We start from the raw sequence: 23838 nt of genomic DNA, 5'->3' as shown, positions 1-23838 counted from the left end.
GACCGGGCGCTGACTTTGGGTGGAGACATTATGTTTACAAGTAAATTAAGGTTTTACAATCGCTTGCTACCTCCTTCGTGGCCTCAGCAATTTTCGGCAACAATAAAAATGTCATGATGACTGGGGTTTAATGTTCTTCCTACAGAGAGATCGGAGTTTTGTCTAGTGGAAGTTTTGACTCCAGCAAAGGTAGCACATAGGGTTAATGTGCCTGCAGCAAAAAACATGTACCATGCAGATCACAAACTTCACATAATGTAAATAGGTCAGTGGGCTTCTGCGTGTGTGTGTGTAGGTGGCTCTGTGGGTGGCTCTATTTCTGTGTGGGTTGCTCTATTTGAGTGGCTCTGTGGGTGGCTCTGTGTGTGTGGGTGGCTTTGTGTGTGTGGCTCTGTGTGTGCCTGCAAATGCAATAAATCTCGCATTTGAGAGTGATTAAGCTATTCACATTATAAATAACAATGCCGTTTCTTTAAATGTTTTAAAAACAAAAACATAAACGAAAATAATGTCATGAGCAATGCCAATAGCTCTAACTTTAACAATGCAGAGACCGTTGCATTGTAAATGCTTGTTATATTTGCGTTTACTTACGTGTTCTGATGGTTCTGACCGTGGCCCTATTGGCCTGGTCCTGTATATAATCTCCTGTGAATATTGCCTAGTGCCAGTTGGCACAGTGTAAATGTGTGATTATGTTTCTAATGTGTTTTATGATAATACAAAGGCCATTTTTGATATAACCTTGTGTGGAGTTTCTTTTGTAGGCGTCTCTCTCCCAGTTGTCTCCTGCAGTCTACCCAAAGGACTCGCGTCTACTTCTCCCAGGAGTACTAATCGGGGAACTGCTGCTGTCTACGTGAGGGGAAAAGCAAGGCAGCCTGGAGCACCATTTGGCATCGTGACAGCAGTAAAAGGTAATCTAGAAAAACATTTAAGGCTCTGTGAGTGCCTGAGGGAGTAGTGTTGCTCCCATTGCCAACACTGGTGATATGCTGATCCTCACATAATGGTTTTCCTTGGCAACTAGGCAACCATTGCATGATGCCCAACCATTGGAAAACTTTGGCCCAGTCAAAAAAAGGGTCATTCTTGGCCATATGTGAGCACGCATGATATGTTGGCTACCTCTGGTATTATTTTTATATTGGAAAAAGTGTGTATGAAAGCAAAAAGTAAACCTTTGTATTGTGATGCTGTCCTTCTGTAACTCTACGAGGCCCCACTCCTGGTATCAGGGCTGCTTCACTGAACGCAAACCAAAAAACGTGGCACTATTTATTTTCTTTTGTCCCCCTAAACGCTACTGCGTAACATAGGCTAGTTCTGTGGGTGAAGCCAGAGTATGAAGCACGGACCAGTGACCCCGTATAAATCTACACAAAAAGGTTCTGAGTCAGATAGGGATATAGCGTCTCCTTAAGAAATCAGGAAACTAACTTACATCTATTTTTTCTTTATATCCAGCCCGTGTTAAATAAGGGAAGCAAAAGAATAACCATTTTTCCACTCTCCGTGGATCAGATAAGTAACTATGTCCTTCTAACCATATATAACATCATCATCCTACCATATACCTGATAGATCAGGATTCTTTGGTTAAATATATCTTTCTTCTCTCATTGTATTCTGTACAGGACGAGAGGCTGAAGAAACTCCGGCGTGAAGAAACAGAGCTACACAAGCAGGTACCTCCGGCGAGGGAACATGGATGCGGACAGAAACCCTGAAGAAGAGATCAACAACATGTAAGAGGAAGACCCGCGTGTCGGAGCCGTAACATGTCAGAGACGTCCAATCATGGTACCACGAATTCCCAACTCCGGGACAACAGGACCCGAGCAGGTAAGTCGACAACACAAAGGGAGTGTGGGAAATGATAGGCAGATCTGTGACTGAACGCAAACCACGTTCTTGTCACGGACTGACCAATTTAGCCGCACTTGACTCCCGCTCCCTGTCTGCAATAGGGGCGGGCGTGACTGACAATGCCCGCACCCTGCTCTCCTTGAGCCTTGTTATGTCTAATGCTGGGTGTCAAGGGCCTTGTTTTTTATGAACCAGCTTTTGTGTCATAGATTGTCCATCTTCAGTATTACCTGTTTTAGATGCTGAAAGGAGGATGTAGAATGGATCCATAACAGCAGCCCATGCCCTCCTGAAATGATACACTCTGGGAATTGTGTTCTAGTCCGCTTCTATTTGGAAGGTGCTGTCTTGTCTTGGAAGCAGTGGGTGTGGGATTTTGGTGCTGGAAGTCTTTGCCAGAACACTTTTATTGATCGATTTGCTCATTTCTCAGGATGATGACATGCTCTTTGCAGTATCACATAATAAGAACCAGCATGTTAATTGACTCGTAAAGGATCTTTAACGCTATGTAGGGTCTCTTGCTGCTGTACATAGCTGTATTGCTCCTCTAGGTGGCTCATGCAATACAAGTACCACTACATGCATGCCTCTCTTTATGTTCTAATGTGCTCTGCTGCATGTTTGTGCATGGTATGTCTTTTCAGAAAGTGCTTCTGGGAGCAAAGTGATATATGACTGTATGGCGTACCTGTGCTGAGTTGGATGGTAGATGTTCTGTCCTGTGTTAGGTTAGATGAGTGTGTGTCGTTTCATGGTGGCAGGTGCTTTGGATTTCTCAGTGGTGACCTTGTAATAAATATGATATTCACCAGTCAATATGCCATATAAGGTGTTGGTGCAGTTGAGCGAAACATAGGGTTTCCATCCCTATTTGATTTGCTCAAGTGCGTTATCGCATCTGTTGTGTGTGGGTGGGTTTAATTTATTTCCTAACATGCAACACTGGGCAATCATTTCATTTGAGAATTATTGAAACTCAACCACACATTCTCTGTTTATGCTTAAGAAGTTGAATTCCCAATGTTATGTGCCTATTTACAAAATACTTTTTTTCATAAGTTAATCATGTATAACTGCTTGTCAATTATTCTAGGAAATTACAGCTATTCGTCAGATTACCCTGCTACGGGTCTGAATGAGGAGCTCGAACTAATACAAACAAATGTAAGAAAATTTCAAGATAAGAATGATTTCTCAAAAGGTAAGTGAAACTCATCTTTTAAAACCAAGTGAGTAGAAGCAACTTTGACCACATAACCTAAAACTCCTAATTCTCCTGCACTTTGTACTCCTCACGTGCATATCTCAGAAATAAGTTTCTGTTCACCAAAAGCTGTGCCTTAAAATAAAAATAATAATAATAAAAACACCTACTGAATTGTAGGCCAGCTGAAGTACGTGTGGAAATCAGTAGGCTATTTATCATTTGCAGGCAGCGCTGTGTGCTTTGACAAACATTGTATGTTCTTTGCAAAAAGAAATTGGTTCTGGAGTACATTTTTGACATGACCAATGCGTATTTCTGGCACTAATGCATCATTTTTTGATCACTGTTACACATGGTGCTTATGAATGTCAATTAGCCGGCCAGAAACAAAAACGTTTACTTTTAAAATCATGTATATATGATGGCATACATATTAATGCTTTGTTATCTGCAGGATGATATGCAGCAGCTGGTAGAGGTTCTGTTGAACCCTATTCATTATGAAATTGTGTGCTGAGATGAGCATTGGGCAGGGATCAACCGGAAATTGCAGATTTATTTGGTAAGATATTCCAAATCATCTAATTACCCTTCTGGTAACGAACATTCAGGTTAAAGCTGCAAATTGTTTGTGTGAAAACAGTAACTAACATTAAAAATGTGTTTTGACTTATAAAACCTTAAGGCCTAAGTGGTCCCATAGCGGCTCACGTTATTGCTGCAGTGTTCCTTTTATGCTGTTTTGTATTGCCTTTTTACTCCTTCAGTCAGTTCTCTTCAAATAAGCAGGCAATCCAGGCCTTAAACTAGAAATCTTCATGACAGCACTGAAAGCGCACAGTGCTTCCAGCCTTACTTCGCACTTTCATCTGCATCCCTGGTCAAAACACTTGCTTGTCTGCATTCATGTACTGGCCGCAAGGGAATTTGGGACTTTCTTTTCCAGACGGGCATTCTGCAAGCGTAGTTCAGTGGACCTTCTGCCAATATCCTTCTTGAAGGCAGCATAAGTTGAACCCAAGGTAGTTTACTCCCTGTTTGCACAGGCTACATCTAGTGGCTTACAGACTCTGGTAACTGGGAAACCACTCTTTACCTTTGTACATCTGTAATTTATCCTGAATGTTAGAGGAGCAGTGATTAAAGGCACAATGCTGTCAAACTGTGGTCAATGTGTGGCGGAGATTAAAACCTAAAATTCGCCGTCTCTTGAGGATAAAAAGCCGTTTTTTACAATAATATTGAAACTCTGGGACTATTCTGAATCTAATTTGCCCCTTCACTCTTACAGTTGAGAAAGGGATATTTTCTTTCTTCACCTTCCATCTGATCAATGGCCTAAGTTCAAATGTGAACCAGAAGCATCAGAAAAGCAGTGTTAAAACCTCTCATAAGGCACCCTTTATGGTGGAGGGGAATCCAGTGATTTATGGAGGCAGCTAATCTAAAAGAAAATCTAAAGTAACTCAATTGTAAAAAGTGTACTAATATAGCCTTTTGTTATCTTTTCAGAATGTTATGAAATCTTAGTGCAAGCTGGCTTCCTCTCAACAACCAAACTACGAGAAGGGCTCTTGTCGTAAGGATCTGCAATTGCAAAAGAGGACAAAATACTCTGAATCTGTCAACACACAATAGAGCTGCTTCTTTTGTTGACTTTTTAAAATTCTCTTTCCTTACTTTTAATGTTATCCTGAACAGTGTACTATCTCTCTTTGAGGTCATGTACATGCTTTGGCGAAATAAAAGCACACAGTGAGAAGTAATTTCAGATCCATTTATTTGAACCAATTCTTTGTTCGGTGTATTGCCACAGGTCACCATATCAAAACTTAGAGGGACGTTGTTTAGCTGAAATGAAGACCTGTCACAATTAGTATGGGGAAAGGACATACGTTGCAAGGCTGCTACTCAATGCAAATGGTATTCTTGCCAACACCAACGCTCCTCACAAATTCATTTTATATCATTGTCCTTGTTTAAAGAAGGATCCTGTTTTAAACCCATACAGTTTTCTTTTTTAAAGGGACACCATGTTTCACCCAAGTATTTCATTTCAAATTTGTTTTTAAATTAGACTTGAGTAATCCAGGATGAAGGAAAGGACATTTGGAAAGTCTGTATTTAAACATTTAGGAGTGATCTACAAGCATCGAGAACATTTTATTAAACCATTCTGAAGTAATGCCCATTTGCAATAGCCAAGAGTGCCCATCCAGTGGATACTCTTGGATGTTACGAATTGGGATTACTTCTAAATAATTCGACTGAGTACTCTTGGTTGTTAGGCAGTGATGCCCGTAGTATTTTCCCAATACCCTCGTGTACATTAACTCCAATTCGAAGTTGTCATAAAATCATACTACAGTAATGCATAATAATTCTGAAGATGTTAGCAAATCATCCAGTGGTTGTAAACAGTAACTATGAGGTTGTCCTGAAATCATCCGGTAGTATTTCAAACTCATCCTGCACTTGTCAGTTAGTATTCCTTGAAGTACAAGATCATCACGCATTTTTAATTGAAGTAATCAGGACACCATCCTGGAGTAATTCACACTCATCCTGCAGTTGTCAATTAGTATTCTTGGAGTTGTAAAGGATCATCACGCATTTTTAATTGAAGTAATCAGGACACCATCCTGGAGTAGTTTTTGTGATTACAGTAAGAGTCATCTCATTGAAATATTTCTCCCTGTGGGCAGACTTCAGGATGGCTTGGGATGACTTCCCCAGATAATTACAGGAATAGCCAGGCTGAAGTCATCGGATGACCCTAGAATGAGTCCAGGATGATCTTCCTTTTTGACTTGGGTTACTGGCGCTGCGGGCCTCATGCTGTAGGCACTTAAGATGCTGGACACTCTCCCTCAAAGTGCCGGCGCCTGCCCTGATGCCGTGGGTGTTCTCGCCCACATGCCAATGCAGGGTATGCAAATGCTCGACAGGCGCAGCCTAATTTATTCATACTTTCAGCCTGCCATGCTACCGATACAGATCTCCACTCTTCCCCGCAGCAGTGGGTGCCAGGGATGCACACCTCTCTCCTTGCCGGCCGGGCCTCACCATATACCTGCTTCACTCCCTCCTCGCCATAAGAGAGGCCGGTCAGGCCCGTCTCCAGCAGACAGTCACACCATGGGCAGGCCCTGTTGTGTCCTGCGAGACACGTTCTAGTGTCTCGACAGGCACTGGTTTAGTAGCCACTCCCCTATGGGAGTGGGCGCGCACACACACACCACACCCATTCACCACCGATGTCACGAGTGACGTGACCCGGCTAATAAAAGGGCCCGAGTGCACGTGCTCGTGGCCAGTTGTATAACGATAGTCACGGTGTCTGTGTCCGTCATTGCCCAGCATGTGGGCCTAGAGCCCACAACACAACATTTGGCGACGAGTGGGTCTTATCCCACGTGTGCGGTGACACCCGCTCCCCAGGTCCTGGTGGGGGAAGTGTAACTTGACCCTAGAGGACCGGCGGCGTCCAAAGCCCCAGGGTGAAGAGGACAGTGATCGGGAGCCCACCCCGCACCTGGTGTACCCGCTAGCGCACGGCAGCACACGACAGAAGAGGGCCCAAGCGGCGAGTCCTGGAGCCTGTGGCATGCCCGCCTCTGCCACCTGCCCACTGACGCCCAACTGAAGAGCGAGCCGAGCGGAGCCCACCCACATCGGTCGTGATGCCACGCATGGCAGGAGGTGAGCCCAGAGGCGTGAAGGGGTTGTGAGGGCCGCAGCGCGACAAAGAGTGACTTCCAGCCGGAGGTCGCAGAAACCCACCCCGCCCCTGCGAAGTAGAAAGACAGCTGTCCCTGCCGTCCGTATTAGCCCCCCAGCGCAGCGAGTGTAAAAGGCTGCAGCCCATAGAGCGTGGGCACGTGAGGTGAGCGGCGAAGACTGTGGCAGCGAGGCCCGGCTACCAATTGGGATAGATGGAAGAGCAGGGCGCTCACCGTAGTGCAGATGAAATCCTCGTGGGGCATCTGCCCACCCCTGTGTGTCCCGGGAGCCAGCCGAGGGCTTTGGTGCGGCCGAGAAGGAATCATCTGGCGTGTGTGAAGAGGAGCAGCCGTCCACGGTAGTGCCCCGCCCCCAGAGTAAGCACGCTCGTTGAAAAGGACAGAGCATGCTGAGAGGCCCGAGCGCTGGTGGGGCAATGAGACTACACAACGCGAGAGTGAAGGCGGGGCAGTGAAGTGTGGCTTGCAGCGCAAGGAGAGCTGCTGAAGTCCAAGGAGCGCTGCAAGAACAGTTGGTACAGACGCCCTTACTGACAACAGTCACAGCGCATGAGGGCTGGAAGGGGTCAGCGAGAGGCTGCGAAGCCCGCAGCAGTGAGAGACACTGCCGAGGTGAGAGGAAAGGAGGAGCAACACTGCCACCTAGTGGCCAAGCGAGTTAATGCGCCTGAAGTCCAGGACAGAGGTTAGAGACGCCAAACACCAGCACTGCAACTGGAAGACCAAAGCAGCAATTAGGCACAGGACGTAGTGAAAGAGCCACAAACGCAGGCCATGTCCCCAAAGGAAAAGACTGGCAACCCCAACAAGGAGCCCCAAGAGAAGCACACAAAGACGGGGTGCATTTCATAACAACCCCAACAGGCTGCCAAGACACTTCAAAGAGGCAAAAGACACACATGTCCGTGCTAGTGCAAAGCCCCGCATTGAAAAGGGTAACACCGCATTTGGAGCACGCCACAATGACAAACCTCAACACGAAATGAGCACAGGGAGACGCAATGCTTCTGCCACTCAATGGCACGGCGAGCCCCCACCTGCAGATGCCTTTGCCAGTTCAGGCTGACAACTACGGTAACAGCCTGAGGACAGCAAACAGGGCGCCACCTGGTAGCATGTTGCCTCATCGCATCTGACGTACTGCAAAGCAGAGAAACTAGCAAGGGAGAAAGACCTCAGGAGCATCTGGCATTTGCAAGCCCACATGAGGGAAGGAACAAAGGCACCGCTGACAACAGCAGTCTACTCAAGGATGTTAGCCACACGAGCTCCGTGCCCACAATGAGCACAAGGGAAGAGATTTCCAACCCCTGCACAAAACCCCTGCCAAGGGAACAGCCAGGTGCACAGCACAAGTCCAGGATGCAATGCCACTTTCAGCCCTGGAAAGTCCAGTGTGAAGGATTCAGCAAAAGGTCACCACCACAAGAGGCTGAACAGTGAGGCCCTGCAGCACTAACCCACTGAACAGATCACTGTACAGTTCAACCACAAGAAACAGGAAAGAGTGGGAGGCACTGAGCCCTGCTCAAGACATCACAGTAATAGACTGATCGAGAGAGTGCCACATGCCCCACGGGTTGCCAGTCAGGTTGACAGATAGAGACTGCTCACATGCGCCGCCACGCAATATTAAACCAAAACAGGGGGCCCAAAGCAGCAACGCCAACGACTGCTACCACCAGCAAGGATGGAGGATCCACAAGACTCCAAAGTCTCCAGATGGCCATCCCTGCCGAAGGGAAAAGAAATGCTGGTGCTTCAGCGCGGCCCAAAGCCATCCCAAATGAGAAGAGCGCGCCACACGCCCCTAGCGGTGGACGACTAACACCGCAGGGAGGACCAGCAGGCACGCGAGGTGCCAGAAGAGGGGGCCCAAACAAACGACGAAGAGAGCGCCATCCGAGGTGCGTGCTACATGCACCCAGAAGCGCATCAATATGGGCAAATGCCCAGGAGGGAAAGAGACCTCTCCAAAGCAAAGAAGCACTGCTGGACTCAGCAGGGAGATCCCCTACATCTCCACAGCAGCTACAACAACGGAGCCCGGAAGGGGCCCAACGCAACACAGTGTCCTCCCTCACAATGCCGCACGCAGGAGTCGTCAGTGACTCAAGGCTGATGAGAGGAGAGTCATACACCACCAATGGCCAGCCACCACCACAGCTCACCCTTGCCCATGGAAACCATTCCCTGGAGAGGGAACACCTAGAGTAGGAGCATTGAGAAGCTGCCTGAAGAAGGAGCGCCTGAGATGAGTGGCTGCTTGCCATGCAGCCGAGAAGAGAGACTGAAGATTTGCCTGAATGGTCCGGAGACCATTTAAGTTAATGGGCCCATTGGCCTTGTTAGAACATGGTACATTTCACTGCACCCGAAGACGAAGAAGAAGAAGAGTGGAAATCGTGTCACCCAGAAGAGCTGGACAAACGCAGGTGCGTCAAAGACAACGAGAGGAGAAGCATGAGGGCTCTGTAGCACCACAAGCCAAGAACACCTCCAAAGACACCAGACAGCTACCAAGGCAGACCGACGGCCCTGGCAACAGCACCAAGGGAGAACCACACGTAAGCCGCAGCAAGCGCAAACTGCGTTGCTCCCATCGCTTCACAGTGAGACCGTCCAGCCCCGAGGGTCGGCAGTTGGAGTCGAGTGGCATCCCCGCTCTGGACCGCAAATGCCAGAGGTGCAACAGAGGATCCAGAAGAGGCAATCATGTGGCTACGACGTACATCCAGAAGCTTCCTCTCCTAGTTAATCGTCACCCCCTGTCGTCCAGGCCCAATGGCAGCTATGTCATCAGTGCCATGTGCAGGACACCGCACTCAGCAAGAAACGTGGAAGTGTGACCGGAGGGTCCGCACCAAGAATCGGACAATCAATTGAGGCCAGAAGGGGAAGTCATGATTGGCAGGGCTGGACGATGAACAGAACCCAAGCTACAACAGGAGTGAGTCCTGACACAGCGACAGCAAGGGAAGAGGATGATAGCCCGAGAAAGAACTGGCAGCCGCACAGCGGGCGTCCGAGAGTAAGCTGCACAGCCTGCGCGAACCGAGTCTCAAGCCTTACGTTCCTCAGCGTGTTCATCACTCCTCCGTCATCAAAGTCCCAACAGCCCAAGAAGCACAAGTTCACAAATTCCTATGCCTCCCAGAAATCATGGAGGTACCTGGCCAATCCCTGCCTCAGGTGATCGACTCCAGACTAGACGCCTGCATCCATCATGGCAAGTCGTCACCCGCCGTCGTCCAGATTCCCCACACGGCTGGCAGTGCTACCACGCCAGTCATCAATCACGTGCGTCTATCAACATCATCTCGACTACACATGGAATGGAGTTCTACAATACTGCCAAACGAACCAACAAGAAAACTCAGAGGCTACCTGCTAACCTGGTCTGCACCTAAACTGTGGCAGCGAGAGCATGTCCTGACCAAGATCCATACACCCTTGAGGTTTGTGCAAGAGACTGGCTACTGGCTCCTCGGCGGTTTGCAGCTGCCCCCAGCCGGCACATACGCAGCCCCAATCGCAGCCTATCAGCAGTCCCGTGGCAAGCCTGAAGAAGGGTCTCCCCAGGGGGGAGAGCTGGAAGAGACATTGCCCCACCAACAGGTCACCGGACACAGCAAGACCGCCTCAAAGAGACTGCAGGCGATAAAGAAATAATCCAGTGAACTTTCTCCATGTACTCCAACCATGATCCTAACGCACCCATTTAAAGAACTATTGTTACAGACCACATACCATCATTCCGGTCAGCGGACGGAAGTTATGTGGAACTAAAGGACATGCTTACACCGGCACATCATTAGTGCGCAGATGACATCTTCCTGCAAGAGTTTGTGTCCTGAACCAATCAGGTTACATGATGAATACCAGCGGAGATCATCATGCCACATTCAAAGTCACCAGTCTTTGTCCACCGTCCTCCTGATGCCTGACCAGAGAACCTGATGGACCCTGTGGTGTATATTGCATTACTGTTTATCCTTACAGGTTGAACTATAGAGCTTTTGTTTTATTAAAATCTTGGAGGAGTGTTGTGTCCTGTGAGACACGTTCTAGTGTCTCGACAGAAACTGGTTTAGTAGCCACTCCCCTATGGGAGTGGGCACACACACACACACCACACCCATTTACCACTGGTGTCATGAGTGACGTGACCCGACTAATAAAAGGGCCCGAGTGCACGTGCTTGTGACCAGTTGTATAACGTTAGTCACGGTGTCTGTGTCCGTCATTTCCCAGCATGTGGGCCTAGAGCCCCAGGCCCTGCGGAGCCAAGAGGATGACCTGGACAGCGGGTGCCCACCCCGCATCCCCAGCGGCGTGTGGAACTCTTCAGGCGGAGTCGAACACACATAGACTGCAGGTGCCCACCCCACGAGCACTGAAGACGGCAAAGCTCCGCGTGCGGTGCCTCCGAAGGTTAGTGTGGCACGAGGCTTCAGCATGCCCCAGTGTGTGGCCTGCTCCAGCGCACGCCTCCCGAGTGAGCGGTGAAGACACGAGGACACGCGGGGGAGGGCCGTGCCCCTCCCTTCGCTCTGAATCACTCGCTCGGCTGTGCCTGTACCTCCCAGCGTTACAGACTGTAGTTTAACACCCGCCACTCTGCAGACTTGACATGTCGATCACCAGCACGAGCAGAGGCAGCATTTCCTTGTGTGGTAACTAGCACTGGCACATTCAAGAGTCACAGGCATGACCTTGCAACTGCAACCGAGCCTTAGTGGTGGCAAGAACTCTGCACCCAGTGGGTAGTGGAGGGGTCCCGCATACCTGAATGCCTGGGGAGGAGTCAGAAGCACAGAGTCTCACGCAGCTGTCCCAGCACAGCAGGCACTAAGGTGTCACCCTGACGATCTGGCCAGCACAGTCACAGGCCCATTGAGACACCTACATACGCATGTGTATGTAGGCGTCTCAATGGGCATGAGTGTTCAGAACCCAGATGGGGCGGGTGCCCCGGGGCCTATCCAACAAGCCCCGCAGCCGGCTCAGCAGCAAGCTCAGCATCAATCCTGGCAGCCACCAGTCCACGCTACAGCAGCTCCCCTGCCACCCTTCATTGAGTTGGCTGATCCCGCCACAGCCGCATTGAGATGGAAGTCATGGATTGGCCATTTAGATCATTATTTCATAGGGATGAGGGAAACAGATGGAAGAGTGAAAAGGTCCCTACTCATGTGCTATGGGGGAGGTGAGCTATATGACCTCTTCGAAACTCTTCTGAGCACTGGGGCTGACGACAACTATGATGCAGCGGTGGAGACTCTCAACAGGCATTTTGACCCTCAGATCAACCCTGATTTCGAGAGGTTCAAACTCCGCCTGGCGAGGCAAGGAGAGACAGAGTCGATAGATGTCTTTTATGCATGGTTAGGGAAACTGGCAAGCTCCTGTACGGTCCCTGACCAGAAGGAAGAAATTAGAGCGGGGATCATCCAAGGCTGCAAATCGGTGACGCAGCGCGGCCTAATACTCAAGAAACCCGGAATCACGTTGGACGAGATCCTGGTGCTCGCAAGATCCCACGAGCTGCCGAACGCTCGAGCAGATGAGATGAAAGCAGCGCCCCACCGTCATTCAATTATCGCAGGTCCACTGCGGCCACCGGTAATAAAAGAGAAGAGTGGACGCCATTCAGAGATGCCCAGAGGTTCCGATGGAGGTTCGATCAGACAATGGGCCCCCCTTCCAGGGCAGAGACTTTCAAGAGTACTTGACATCTCATGGTATGAAGCACCGCAAGATCACGCCGCATTGGCCACAGGCCAACGGTGAGGTAGAGAACTTTATGCGGACTTTGAACCGGGCCCTGCAAATCGGAGTGGAGAGAGGTGAGGATGCAGAGCAGTGCGTGCATCAGTTCCTGAGCGCCTATTGTCAAATGCCTCACTGTACGACACGGTGTGCCCCATCGCACCTGCTATTCCAGAGGGCTCCCCGGGATTCCATTCCTGCTGACGCGTCATGGCGTCCAAAAAATCACCAACGAAAAGGCAAGCCAGACAGGTGAAGAGCACAGGTGATGGACGTCTGAGTGGGAGACCGCATCATAATGAAGGATCGACGTCCTGGGTGGAAATATCACACTCCATACAAGCCAGAGGTGTGGGAAGTCACGGAGTAGTGGGGAACCATGGTTTCTGCTCGATGTGGACATCGCACCGTTGCAAGGAACGTTTCCTGGTTCATGAAAGTGGAGAGTGAGCGCATTGATGGACGCGAGGGAGAAGCAGAATAAGAGGTGGCATCACCGGCCACCCCGGCGAGAAATGACGACGACATCCCAAGAAATTCGGAGGGGAGTGTACCCACAGCTGGGGAGCAGCCAGCAACAGTTACAAGCTCCTCACCGAATGCAGAAGACATGGCTGGGACGGGGTACATCAAAAACTCCCAGAGCCAGATGTATGGTCTCCAGCCGAACCCTACTCCCAGCTAGAGACTCAGAGACTTTATGTGTTGTGTGCCCGAATAAACCTATGCAAACACCACATAACCCACGCAGTGCTGCAGAGGCCATCATCCCCCTGCAAAGAGGGGGGTGGTGACTCCATTCTCCCCATGCTGTCAAGACTCTGCATATAGTTGCCGGAAGCAGGCTCTCTGCAACGGGACGTCTCCTGCCGTCCCACAGCACCTTCTCAAATTTGCAGATTCATTTTCCATGGCCCGGTGCCCAGCACTAGTGCTTTACTGGGTAGTTCTCATTCTACTCACAGTCACTACCGAAATGAGGGAGGCCACCTGCAGGCCTATCGGCAGCGTGGAGGCACCCTTATCATGGCGCTAGCGGTGGCGCTTTTCCATTTTACTGTAACCCGCTGGCCTCATGTTGCTGTGCCAGTCAGCATTACGGATGCAGGGGCCTCACCTGAGGAAGAAGGTGCATGCAATGGATGGCCGCCTTCTCACCCTTCAGCCCTCAACATCCAGCTGTCAGTATATGCGGTGCGAGCCTTAGTCTCTGGACACACTTTCCCCACGAAACACAGATTTTGCTGCTAGCATACATGCAGGGCAGGTCCTGCTTGTCGCCACTGTAGTGTGTAGGGACTTAGGCCCTCACGCACAGCTAATAATGACACAGACATATGGTTGTACAGTTTGGAACTGGCCCAGGGCACATGCACCTGGCCCTTTTTATTATCACCTGACCTGTGACACATGTGATAGATAGGTGTGGGGTGAGCGGGTGAGTGTAGAGGCCAGCCCTCAAGGGGTGGCTCATGGAAACACATCAAGTAGAAACTCTAGACCGTGACCAGCTGGTTACTACAGACAGGATATGGCCCAATGACTAGAGCGGTTGAGCTCAAAGCTGGGGAACCGGGTTCGATTTTCGGCAGGGACACTCAACATCCCGTGATTCTGGGCAAATGACTTCATTCTGTGGTGTACAAGAGGAGAGGTGTGAGGGTGAACAGCAAGTCTGTGTGAGTGCTGGGTTAGTAATATACCCGCGTGCAGTATTTTAGTGTGAGGTGATTCTCTGAGTGCATAGTGGGCAAAGGCCCCACATGAGTGCAGGCTGAGGAGTGTGCCAATGTGGGTGCAGGAGAAGTTCTGTGTCTGTACGAGGGTGCTCTGAGTTACACCTGTTTGAGTGCAATGTAAGCGATGTGCCTGTGTGAATGAGGACAAGAAGCGTGCCTGAAGCGTAGGCTCCGTAAGGTGCATGGTTTCAGCCTGCATATAATTGCAGGGTGAGGTTGAATGTCTCTATAAGTGGAGGGTGCAAGGGGGTGCCTAGGTGGAAGATGCGTGGTGAGTGTTTCTATAAGTGGAGGATATGTATTGTACCTGAGCGAAGGGTTATGGTGTATATTATAGGCTCCCTACTTGAACCCCTATCCACCTTTGTTGATGTGTTTCTTAAACCTATCGTACAGAAGATGCCAACATTTGTGCAAGACACTAAGGATCTACTATGCCTACTACATGATATGCCGTTCAACCAAGAGGAAGAACTCTTGGTGTCTTTTGATGTAGAGTCGCTATACACGTGCATCCCTCAAGACGAGACACTGACTACCATCAGGTCTCTGCTAGAGGGCGTGCACCTAGACTCCATCACTCCGTTGGATTTTATCATGTCTTGTGCAACTATTGCAATGAAGGAGAATTTCTTCAAATTCGAAGATGGGTTGTTCCTACAAATATCAGGTACATCTATGGGCAGTGTTTTCGCCCCTAGCCTGGCAAACCTCTATGTACACCGGTTTGAACAAACTGAAGTGCTTCATCCGACTAATCCCTACAGAGATCACATAATAGTATGGAAGAGGTACATCGACGATATTTTTGTGGTCTGGCGAGGGACACCCGAGACCGTCGTGGATTTTCATAGCTGGCTGAATACAAGAAATTAATTTCTGCGCTTTACCTATGAGTTCTCACACACCAGTCTTCCATTCCTAGATGTGAGAATCTATCCTGATAATGGGATTTTGTCTACTGAACTGTACCGCAAGCCCATGGCAAGGAACTCACTATTGTCCTACCACTGCTTTCATCCCAAAGCCCTTCGGAATAATCTGCCTTTTGGACAATTCTTACGTGTGAGGCGCAACTGCTCTAGTGTGGAGAAATATGAAGAACATGCTAGATCACTGTCCACACAACTGAAAGACAGGCAATATCCCCACAGCATCATACGCAAATGCAGGAAGAGAGCACTCAACAATCACAGAGAAGCCCTTATTGAGGTAGCACCACCTAGAGAAACACAACAGCGCTTGACATGTGTAAACACATTCTGTGGTTTCTCCAACCAAATCAAGAAAACCATCCTCAAACACTGGCGCATCTTGAACATCGGACCCACATCACTGCCACCGCCACTATTTGCTTTCAAACGTATGGGGAACATAAAAGACATGCTGGTGCACACCAGACCCCAGCCCAAACAGACACAGAACCAGTTGTCCTTATGGGGCCTGCCTGCAGTTAAAGGGCATTTCCCATGTGGTTCTTGTGCCGCGTGCCCACAAACAAAACAGACTACAGAAATTGACATAGGCACCAACAGACCATGGTCTCTCATGAAACACACTAATTGCAATAGTGACAAACTGATCTACATGATCACATGCCCTTGCCTGATGCGGTACATAGGCATGACAACGAGAAAGGTGAAGGCAAGAATTCTGGAACATAAAAGCAATGTGAGATGCAAGAAAAGTTCAACTAAGATGACCAATCACTTTATTACACAAGGACACACTGAGAATGACATTAGTTGGGTGGTACTAGAGAAAACAACTATTCCCCCTCATATCAGTGACATTCATCAATTCTTACTGATCAGAGAACAACGATGGGTACACAAACTACGTACTGATGCCAATGGACTGAATGATGACATACCCTGGCTTCTAGTGTAGATGTATCATACTACTGATCTGTTACATCACAACATAAGATACAGCACACATGATTTCCAGTGGTTGATTCTCCTCTACCAATGCTTTGTATCCGCACCCTACTCTGAGGCGCACCACTCAATCATTCCTCAAATTTACACAAGGTTGTGCTTAATATAACATCTTTTGGAGATCATTCTATTGTTAATCTGCTTCTTGGGCTATGATTAGTGTCTTTGACACTGCACATGCGCAACACTACAGCAGATCCTTTTTTCTATTGTTTCTTTGATCGTTCACACTGTGGAACTATCCCCCTCTCTTTAAGCAATGCCTTACTCCATCATTGCCATTTAATTTCATTCTATTTAATTTAATTTAATTTAATTTATTTTAATTTTGAGTATTTTTCTTCAGGCTTTGAATAAGTATGTCCTTCACTAAGCATGCTCACTCATCGCACTATGAATAAGTGTCTCCTTCACTGAGCATGCCCACTCACTGCGCTATGAATAAGTGTCTCCTTTACTGAGCATGCTCAGTCATGACAGGGCCTCATTCTTTAAGCCAGGCGGTGGAAACAATTCACTGTCTTCCACTCACTATATAAGCGCAGAGCTGGCCAGCCGTTTGGTACCTCCGGTCTCAACTCATTGACTGCCCTGGGGTACCGACGGACAGGTAAGCTTTGCGCTTGGAATTTAGATACTCTCTCCTTACATTAACAGAGCTAACAGTTTCTCGATTTGTTTACCAAATAATTATTATTTGTAAAAATGTTTCCTTTTTTTCAAATTTTAAAATGACTGAAACCTGTCCTGAGTTCTTCTTTTTATGCCATACTGTAGTTGTGACTAGGTGGGTGGTTGTGTTCATAGTAAACCATATGATCAGAGATCTGTCTGTACACTCTGACATCACACATTTTGTTTATTATAGAGTGGCCCCCTTCCCTGAGTTGTATCCAGGTTGAGGTGAGGGTGTCATCCAAACTATTTGGGTAAGAGCAGGACCCATACTTTTGGGGTTAGCATTTTTTATGTTTTATAAATATATTACCTGCATTACTAGAACTGTATATATGTAGCGACCCTTTCTGACCAGGGGAGTTGTTGTTTTTTTATCTCCCTCAGATGGACCCAATGAATACTGAACACCTGGATCATCGGTGTAATATTATTACTATTATTTTGTTCAATTTGAGCACACCGGAGCAGTAGCTTTATCTTTCACCCGGTCCTGAAGAAAGCCAAGATCCTTCTGGGCTGAAACATGTCGACCTATTGCGAAGAGTAGTGTCGAATCAACTACTCTACCTTATGCACTTTTTTAATCCTGACAGTGAAACCTACACAGTAAAGCCTTTTTTGGTATTCACTAGCCAGTTTTAACTTCACCACTAGTTTTTTCACCACTGATTCTCTAGCACTGCTCTCTTTTACCTCACTCACAGTATAAGGAACATTACTCCTTGTACATACAGCCTCATCCTCGCTGAACAAAATCCCTGGAATCCTCCCTCTTAGTGAGAGGATTGTAGCCCCCTTTGGAACTAGGTTTTTCCACTGGTAGAACGAACCCGATGATGAAGCATGTCACCTCTTGGTGAGTGAGGGCTCCAGTCCTCTTTCGGGATTATCCCTGTGGGGATTCAATTCACCTGCCTTGGTCTTTTGTGTTCACTACCTTCTTAAACCCGAGATGACCTCTGTGTTTAGTTTCTTTAGTTTGCTTTGAGTTACACCTGTTTGAGTGCAATGTAAGCGATGTGCCTGTGTGAATGAGGACAAGAAGCGTGCCTGTAGCGTAGGCTCTGTAAGGTGCATGGTTTCAGCCTGCATATAATTGCAGGGTGAGGTTGAATGTCTCTATAAGTGGACGGTGCAAGGGGGTGCCTAGGTGGAAGATGTGAGGTGAGTGTTTGTATAAGTGGAGGATATGTATTATACCTGAGCGAAGGGTTATGGTGTATATTATGAGTAATGCATGAAGGCCAGCATTAGTACATGGTGAGGTAAGTGCATGTATGCATGCAGGAGAAGTGTGTGACCCTGTGCCTCATGAGAACAGTCCAGCCCGAACTGCCAAGCCAGGTCCTCCCTGGACTGGAAACAAGCATCCTAGGACCAGTACGGGGTTTCATCCCTCTTCAGCCAGGATAGCCTCAGTCCAGTGGCATGGAGAGCAGGGGACCCAAATCTGGGCATACCCTTCCCACTCGGGTGACAAATGCAAAACAACAGTGGATGGATAGAATGCAGAACAATGTCATACATTCACCCCAGTACAGAAATCTGGGCCTATATCCATCGTTTTTTGCTCACCATGCCGTTCCAGTTTGAACCCAGCCATATGCAAATCAGTCTTGACCCTGTGCCTCAAGGGAACAGTCCAGCCCGAACTACCAAACCAGGTCCCCCCTAGACTGGAAACAAGCATCGTAGGACCGGTTTCGGGGTTTCACCTCTCTTCAGCCAAGATAGCTTGATTCCAGTGGCACGGAGAGCACGGGACCCATGTCTGGGCATACCCTTCCCACTCGGGGTGACAAATGCAAAACAACGATTGATGGACAGAATGCGAAACAATGTCATACATTCACCCCTGTACAGAGATATGGGCCTAAATCCATTGTTTTTTTGCTCACCATGCTGTTCCAGATTGAACCCAGCCATATGCAAATCACTCCTGACCCTGTGCCTCATGGGAACTGTCCAGCCCGTACTGCCAAGCCAGGTCCTCCCTGTACTGGAAACAAGCATCCTAGGACCGGTTTCGGGGATTCACCCCTCTTCAGCCAGGATAGCTTGATTCCAGTGGCATAGAGAGCACGGGACCTACGTCAGGGCATAGCCTTCACACTCGGGGTGGCAAATGCAAAACAACAGTGGATGGACGAAATGCAGAACAATGTCCTACATTCACCCCAGTACAGAGATCTGGGCCTAAATCCATCGTTTTTTTCCTCACTATGCCGTTCCAGTTTGGAAACAGCCATATGCAGATAAGTCTTGACCCTGTGTCTCATGGGAACAGCCCAGCCTGAACTGCTAAGCCAGGTAATGCCTGGACTGAAAACAAGCATCCTAGAATCAGTTTCAGAGTTTCACCTCTCTTCAGCAAGGATAGGTTGATTACAGTGGCATGGAGAGCACGGGACCCACGTCTGGGCATACCCTTCCCACTCGGGGTGACAAATGCAAAACAACAGTGGATGGACAGAATGCAGAACAAACTCCTACATTCACCCCAGTACAGAGATCTAGGCCTAAATCCATCATTTTTTTCCTCACCATGCCGTTCCAGTTTGGACCCAGCCATATGCAGATCAGTCTTGACCCTGTGCCTCATGGGAACAGTCCAGCCCGAACTGCCAAGCCAGGTCCTCCATGGACTGGAAACAAGCATCCTAGGACCGGTTCGGGGATTCACCCCTCTTCAACCAGGATAGCTTAATTCCAGTGGCATGGAGAGCACGGGACCCACGTCTGGGCATAACCTTCCTACTAGGGTGACAAATGCAAAACAACAGTTGATGGACAGCATGCAGAACAATGTCATACATTCACGACAGTACAGAGATCTGGGCCGAAATCCATCATTTTTTTTCTCACCATGCCGTTCCAAATTGAACCCAGCTATCTGCAACTCAGTCTTGACCCTGCGCCTCATGGGAACAGTCAAGCCCGAACTGCCAAGCCAGGTCCTCCCTGGACTGGAAACAAGCGTCCTAGGACTGGTTTCGGGGTTTCACAACTATTCAACCAGGATAGCTTGATTCCAGTGGCATGGAGAGCACAGGACCTACGTCTGGGCATACCCTTCCCACTCGGGGTGACAAATGCAAAACAACAGTGGATGGACAGAATGCAGAACTATGTCATACATTCAGCCCAGTACAGAGATCTGTTCCAAAATCCATCGTTTTTTTGCTCACCATGCCATTCCAGTTTGAACCCAGCCATACGCAAATCAGTCTTAACCCTGTGCCTCATGGGAATAGTCCAGCCCGAACTGCCAAGCCAGGTCCTCCCTGGACTGGAAACAAGCATCCTAGGACCGGTTTCGGGGTTTCACCCCTCTTCAGTCAGGATAGCTGGATTCCAGTGGCATGGAGAGCACAGGACCCACGTCTGGGCATACCCTTCCCTCTCGGGGTGACAAATGCAAAACAACAGTTGATGGACTGAATGCGGAACAATGTCATACATTCACCCGAGTACAGAGATCTGGGCCTAAATCCATCGTTTTTTTGCTCACCATGCCCTTCCAGTTTGAACCCAGCCATCTGCAAATCAGTCTTGACCATGTGCCTCATGGGAACAGTCCAGCCCGAACTGCGAAGCCAGGTCCTCCCTGGACTGGAAACACGCATCCTAGGACCGGTTTCGGGGTTTCACAACTCTTCAGCCAGGATAGCTTGATTCCAGTGGCATGGAGGGCTCGGAACCCACGTCTGGGCATACCCTTCCCACTCGGGGTGACAAATGCAAAATAACAGCTGATGGAAAGAATGCGGAACAATGTCATACATTCACCCCAGTACAGAGACCTGGGCCTAAATCCATCGTTTTTTTTCTCACCATGCCGTTCCAGTTTGAACCCAGCCATCTGCAAATCAGTCTTGACCCTGTCCCTCATGGGAACAGTCAAGCCCGAACTGCCAAGCCAGGTCCTCCCTGGACTGGAAACAAGCATCCTAGGACCAGTTTCGGGGTTTCCCAACTCTTCAGCCAGGATAGCTTGATTCCAGTGGCATGGAGAGCACGGGACCCACGTCTGGGCATACCCTTCCCATTCGGGGTGACAAATGCAAAACAACAGTGGATGGACAGAATGCAGAACAATGTCCTACATTCACCCCAGTACAGAGATCTGGGCCTAAATCCATCATTTTTTTTTCCTCACCATGCCGTTCTAGTTTGGACACAGCCATATCCAAATCAGTCTTGACCCTGTGCCTCATGGGAACAGACCAGCCTGAACTGCCAAGCCAGGTCCTCCCTGGACTGGAAACAAGAACCCTAGGACCGGCTTCTTGGTTTCACCCCTCTTCAGCCAGGACAGCTTGATTCCAGTTGCATGGAGAGCACGGGACCCATATCTGGGCATACCCTTCCCACTCGGGGTGACAAATGCACAACAACAGTTGATGGACAAAATGCGGAACAATGTCATACATTCACCCCAGTACAGAGATCTGGGCCTAAATCCATCGTTTTTTTGCTCACCATGCCGTTCCAGTTTGAACCCAGCCATCTGCAAATCAGTCTTGACCCTGTGCCTCATGGGAACAGTCCGGCCCGAACTGCCAAGCCAGGTCCTCCCTCGACTGGAAACACGCATCCTAGGACCGGTTTCGGGGTTTCACAACTCTTCAGCCAGGATAGCTTGATTCCAGTGGCATGGAGAGCTCGGGGCCCACGTCTGGGCATACCCTTCCCACTCGGGGTGACAAATGCAAAATAACAGTTGATGGAAAGAATGCAGAACAATGTCATACATTCACCCCAGTACAGAGACCTGGGCCTAAATCCATCGTTTTTTTGCTCACCATGCTGTTCCCGTTTGAACCCAGCCATCTGCAAATCAGTCTTGACCCTGTGCCTCATGGGAACAGTCCAGCGCGAACTGCCAAGCCAGGTCCTCCCTGGACTGGAAAGAAGCATCCTAGAACCAGTTTTGGGGTTTCACTCCTCTTCAGCCAGGATAGCTTTATTCCAATGGCATGGAGAGCACGGAACCCACGTCTGGGCATACCCTTCCCACTCGGGGTGACAAATGCAAAATAACAGCTGATGGAAAGAATGCGGAACAATGTCATACATTCACCCCAGTACAGAGACCTGGGCCTAAATCCATCGTTTTTTTCTCACCATGCCGTTCCAGTTTGAACCCAGCCATCTGCAAATCAGTCTTGACCCTGTGCCTCATGGGAACAGTCCAGCCCGAACTACTAAGCCAGGTCGTCCATGGACTGGAAACAAGCATCCTAGGACCGGTTCGGGGATTCACCCCTCTTCAACCAGGATAGCTTAATATCAGTGGCATGGAGAGCATGGGACCCACGTCTGGGCATAACCTTCCCACTCGGGTGACAAATGCAAAATAACAGCTGATGGACAGAATGCAGATCAATGTCCTACAATCACCCCAGTACAGAGATCTGGACCTAAATCCATCGTTTTTTTGCTCACCATGCCGTTCCAGTTTGAACCCAGCCATCTGCAAATCAGTCTTGACCCTGTCCCTCATGGGAACAGTCAAGCCCGAACTGCCAAGCCAGGTTCTCCCTGGACTGGAAACAAGCATCCTAGGACCAGTTTCGGGGTTTCCCAACTCTTCAGCCAGGATAGCTTGATTCCAGTGGCATGGAGAGCACGGGACCCACGTCTGGGCATACCCTTCCCATTCGGGGTGACAAATGCAAAACAACAGTGGATGGACAGAATGCAGAACAATCTACTACATTCACCCCAGTACAGAGATCTGGGCCTAAATCCATCATTTTTTTTTCCTCACCATGCCGTTCTAGTTTGGACACAGCCATATCCAAATCAGTCTTGACCCTGTGCCTCATGGGAACAGACCAGCCTGAACTGCCAAGCCAGGTCCTCCCTGGACTGGAAACAAGAACCCTAGGACCGGCTTCTTGGTTTCACCCCTCTTCAGCCAGGACAGCTTGATTCCAGTTGCATGGAGAGCACGGGACCCATATCTGGGCATACCCTTCCCACTCGGGGTGACAAATGCACAACAACAGTTGATGGACAGAATGCGGAACAATGTCATACATTCACCCCAGTACAGAGATCTGGGCCTAAATCCATCGTTTTTTTTGCTCACCATGCCGTTCCAGTTTGAACCCAGCCATCTGCAAATCAGTCTTGACCCTGTGCCTCATGGGAACAGTCCAGCCCGAACTGCCAAGCCAGGTCCTCCCTCGACTGGAAACACGCATCCTAGGACCGGTTTCGGGGTTTCACAACTCTTCAGCCAGGATAGCTTGATTCCAGTGGCATGGAGAGCTCGGGCCCCACGTCTGGGCATACCCTTCCCACTCGGGGTGACAAATGCAAAATAACAGTTGATGGAAAGAATGCAGAACAATGTCATACATTCACCCCAGTACAGAGACCTGGGCCTAAATCCATCGTTTTTTTGCTCACCATGCTGTTCCCGTTTGAACCCAGCCATCTGCAAATCAGTCTTGACCCTGTGCCTCATGGGAACAGTCCAGCGCTAACTGCCAAGCCAGGTCCTCCCTGGACTGGAAAGAAGCATCCTAGAACCAGTTTAGGGGTTTCACTCCTCTTCAGCCAGGATAGCTTTATTCCAGTGGCATGGAGAGCACGGGACCCACGTCTGGGCATACCCTTCCCACTCAGGGTGACAAATGCAAAACAACAGTGGATGGACAGAATGCAGAACAATGTCATACATTCACCCCAGTACAGAGAACTGGACCTAAATCCATCGTTTTTTTCCTCACTATGCCGTTCCAGTTTGGACACAGCCATATGCAAATCAGTCTTGACCCTGTGCCTCATGGGAACAGTGCAGCCCAAACTGCCAAGCCAGGTACTCCCTGGACTGGAAACAAGCATCCTAGGATCGGTTTCAGGGTTTCACCTCT

The 23838-nt window shown here is 49.0% G+C and overlaps 1 long non-coding RNA gene across 1 annotated transcript; it reads left to right on the top strand.

The window, feature by feature from the left end:
* The first annotated feature begins 628 nt into the window (after positions 1 to 628).
* On the top strand, positions 629 to 1770 carry LOC146871778 (uncharacterized). Its single transcript, XR_014959604.1, has 3 exons — positions 629 to 917; positions 1468 to 1528; positions 1638 to 1770. It is a non-coding gene; the product is annotated as an uncharacterized LOC146871778 (long non-coding RNA).
* The last annotated feature ends 22068 nt before the right edge of the window (positions 1771 to 23838 follow it).

The sequence above is a fragment of the Triturus cristatus genome, chromosome 1_1 (assembly GCF_964204655.1).
Source record: "Triturus cristatus chromosome 1_1, aTriCri1.1, whole genome shotgun sequence".
In the NCBI taxonomy this organism is placed as follows: Eukaryota; Metazoa; Chordata; class Amphibia; order Caudata; family Salamandridae; genus Triturus; species Triturus cristatus.
The sequence above is the reverse complement of the archived record's forward strand: the minus strand, read 5'-3'. Positions and strand labels throughout refer to the sequence as shown.